Source organism: Alexandromys fortis, unplaced genomic scaffold, assembly GCF_014885135.2.
Source record: "Alexandromys fortis isolate MF-2015 unplaced genomic scaffold, M_Fortis_MF-2015_v1.1 scaffold_5, whole genome shotgun sequence".
Lineage (NCBI taxonomy): Eukaryota > Metazoa > Chordata > Mammalia > Rodentia > Cricetidae > Alexandromys > Alexandromys fortis.
The window spans coordinates 4415867-4420086 of NW_026067924.1; positions in this window are offsets into that span (position 1 = coordinate 4415867).

Sequence of the window (4220 nt, forward strand, 5' to 3'; positions counted from 1 at the left end):
AAAAAAAAAAAAAAAAAAAAAAAAAAAAAAAAAAAAAAAAAAAAAAAAAAAAAAACAATACACGAGTGCAGTCTTTGATTTTATATTACATCACCTTCCCTAAAGCCATGAGTTGTTGCCTTCGGAACTCAACATGAAAGTCCCTCAACATGAAAGTCCCGTATGTGGCTGTGGTGTTTAAAAGCCTGCGCCCTGCCCTCCTCAAGTCGCTGGGATGCTGCACCCGAAGTACGAAACTTCCATCATTATAATTAGCTCAAGGTTGGAGGAGTTTAACATTAATTCCAAAATATAATAAACTCACTCACATTTTAAAAAGACCAGTTTGGGACGGAGTGAAAGGGAACTATGTTAAGTAAATGTTTGCTGAGTACGAGAAACGAACGTTTGAGTGCTAAATAAACATTGCTTCTGAAAGCTACACCTGTAAGGCAAACTTCAAAATCCATGTCTCATCCAAAAGTCTGCGGCCACATGCACATTCCCTCACACTCTCCCCTCACTGTCTATTCAAAAATGCTGGGCATTCACACTTGAAAATGTCATTCAGACCATCATAGTTTCCTACTCGGAGGACATCTGGTGGCAAAGCGAAAAACTAATATATAAATCTGTTTCCAGAGACTTTCTTTCCACACTGTAACCCAAATAGCAAATCTGTTGTTTGTTGAGTCTCGCTCTTCACACGTTCTCAAGATCAAAGAGCACACACTATCTATATAAACGGAACAATGAAGTATTAGCAGAAGCCCGGTGACCCGTTCAGTCACCTCTCTTCATTCACTCTTTCACTGACCAACTGGCGTGTGTAAATGAAGTCATTTTTTTTTTTAAAGCTGAGCCAAACAATGCCACCTTTCCTTGCTTAGTTTCACTGTTCCTGAGGAACCTTGTCCTGAGAAAGCAGTGGATGTGTGTTTAGTTGGCTATAGCAGAGAGTTCTCTGACCCATCAACCTCTAGGTCTCTTGGCATCCTATGACCCGGTATTCCAGGCGTGTCTCTGTATGTGCTAGCAGGCTACACGAAAATAGGACATTTTGTGCTACCAATCCTCTTAGCCATACTGGTGACACGTCCAGGGCCCGAGGAAACACCACAGTAAGTCAACTCAGGTGACATGAGAGTCATGTAGGGCCTGGCACATAGCTGTAATCCCAGCCCTGAGGACGCTAAGGCAGGGTGAACTTGAGTTCCAAACCAGGCTGGGCCACACAGTGAGGCCTTGTTTCAAAACAAACAAAAAGCAAAATCAAAATTGAAAAAAAAAATAAAACTACCAACAACAAAAAACTAAAAGTCAATGTCACTGACTTTCAGCTCTGAAAGAAAGGGCAAGACTACACGCCAGCCTCAGTCACACTCAGCCATTTAACAAATGTTTGGATGTCTGCTATGTGGTGGGCAGTGTGCTAAATTGGAGAGACCAAACTTTAGTCAGAGACCTGTGCCCACCTACAGCCTCGACTAGGAAATGGACCAAATAAGAAACTACGTTGGGATCTACCACAAATTTTCTGGGAATTTTCCCCTGGGAGTCGCACCTATGAAAACAGTGTTTCACAGTGTGCTACAAGGGGGACTTTAAAGATAGAATTATAGTTGTTAAACAGGTGACCTAAAGGTAAGATTGGTCCCGGATTTTTCAAGGGGCCCAGTGGAACTGCAAAGTTCTTAAAAAGAAGATACCAATAGAAAGGCACATCCAGAGAGAGGGAAGACTTACTAGTCTCACTGACTTTGAAGGTGAAGTGGCACCAAGTTAGGGAAAACAAGGGGCACAGCTAACAGGTATTAAGTAAACAGCAATGCCAGCCTTAAGTCCTAATCATGTCAACAACCCAGAGGGACTTACTTACACTCCAAATTTAGGTCAGAGCCTACAGATAAGAGCCCAGGGCAGTGACTTCTTAGGACCTTTGCACAGAGAAAGGATCCACACGAACCATACGGCACACCCTCAGAACTGTGACGAGGAAGTGTGGTTGTTGTAAGGCACTAAAAGGTGTGCTCTTTCAGCAATAGGACAAAAACAAGCACACGTGTCTGTTTGGATGATAAGTCATATGGAGAACATGTAGACAGGGAAAGGATTGGAAGTACACAGATACTACAGGTTATGGAAGCAGCATGTGCAGGAGTTCTGTGGTGGGGATATACCTGGAAAGTTTGAAAAAGACAGAGGAAGAAAGCCCGGGAGGCTACAGCAGGAGACATTAGTGGGAACGGCAACAGGAAATTCTGTCAGAAAGTAGATATACCAAGATGGTACAGGACCATGGACACCCTGGTCAGGACACCAGTTTTCAAACACTAAGAAAGAAAAGAAAAGAAAGAAAAAATAATCCACATAAAAGAAATTGAGATGGCTCAACACAGACACATCTTGCCAACATACGGATGAGAAGGAATACAGCCTATCACTGTATTTATGTAAAAGTCAAAGACGGAGCTGGGCAGTGGTGGTACACGCCTTTAATCCCAGCACTCGGGGAGGCAGAGGCAGGCGGATCTCTGTGAGTTCGAGGACAGCCTGGTCTACAAGAGCTAGTTCCAGGACAGGAACCAAAAAGCTATGGAGAAACCTGTCTTGAAAATAAAAAAAAAAAAAGTCAAAGACGGGCTGGCTGAATCTAGACATCTGTTGCCTAGCTCCCTTCCAGAAGAATCCTAAGAGGAATGATGGCATGGAACCCAGCAGGAACTTCCCAGCCGTTGGTCCATTTTCTCACCTGGGTGGAAACCATACAGGTGAGGTCAGTTTTCTAGATCCATGGAGTACTTTGCACAAAGTTTACACACTTTCCTATATAAATCAGTACAGTTTTTGGTTTAAAAAATAAAGCAATAGCATCAAATAAGTGTGAGCCGCAAAGGTCATCAGGTGGCTTTGGGCGCAGGAGAAACTAGAACTGATTGACATGTCAGCAGAGTCTCTTGGGTCACTGAGCTGAGAAGAGCGTACAATGTCCTCGGGGCAGAACCATGAAGACCAGCCATGAAGCCCTTGCTCATAATCAGGACAGAGAGGACGGCAGCTCACAGCATCCGTTGAAGGGGATGCAGGGCAGGGGAAGATGGGTCTGAACAGGCTCTGAAGACCGAGCCCAGTGCCAAGGAGATGTGCTAATTGCACACACATACGAGTCATTCCAACCTCTACTCCTTGCCCGAAGCCTGGGATGGTAGATAAATTTCCTGAGGGCCAAAGTCAAGGACCCTAAAGGTTACTGTCATGCTAAGGAGCTGTGGAGAGAGTATAACTATGTTTTTTATCTGCCCCTCAAATACAGAATGTGCCCCCAAATAAACAGAAGCTTGCTGTGCAAGTACAGCTTCAAGACAAGGCCCCTAGTAGCCTTCCAGTGAGCTCTGTACCACCGTCCCTCCACCTTTGAATCTCTCTCTAGACAGGAGAAGGCCAATAAGAAGTAACTTTACAAAAAAAAAAAAAAAAAAAAAAAAAAAAAAAAAAAAAACTCCTGCAAGCCACACACGATGGTGTCCCAATATAGGTCCAGCACATGGGAGCCAGTGATGAGAAAGGTCAGTCTGGACCACCTAACAAGACTCATCTCAAAATTAAATAACAAATGAAAAACCTCCAGTGGTATCCTGGATAGGACAGTATAGCCGGAAAAAGAAAGAGCGAGAGATCTTAACAGAAAGCGGCTAGAATTAAAGGATATAGTTCATAATACTGCATTCACGGTGGTTCATGGAAGATGATAAATGTTATAGTAGTGTAAGATGGTACCTTACAATCACAGGAGACACCAGACATGATCTCCCCACTGCATGTGAGAACTATCTGGAAGGTCAGGACTAGAATAGGAGCAGGAGAGTGGATTCAGTCACTAAGAGCACTTCCAGAGGACCTGAGTTCTGTTCCCAGCCCCCACATCAGATGACTGCTCCAGTTCCAGGGCTCCGATGCCCCGGGCTTCCAAGGGCACCTTCACATAACCACATGCGGAGATACATCTCTAAAAATGATTTCAGAATTAAAGTATTTTTTAAAAATGCTGAGTTTGTTTTTGCTTTGTGTGATTTAAGGGATCTGTTTATTTGTTTTGTTGATCTTTTCTTTTGAGACAAGACCGCACTCTGTAGTTCATGCTGGCTTGGCACTGACTACATAATCAGGCTGGTCTCAAACTCGCAGCTCTCCTTCTGCCTCAGACTTCTGGGTGTTGGGATTAACTCTGAAACCCAGATAAA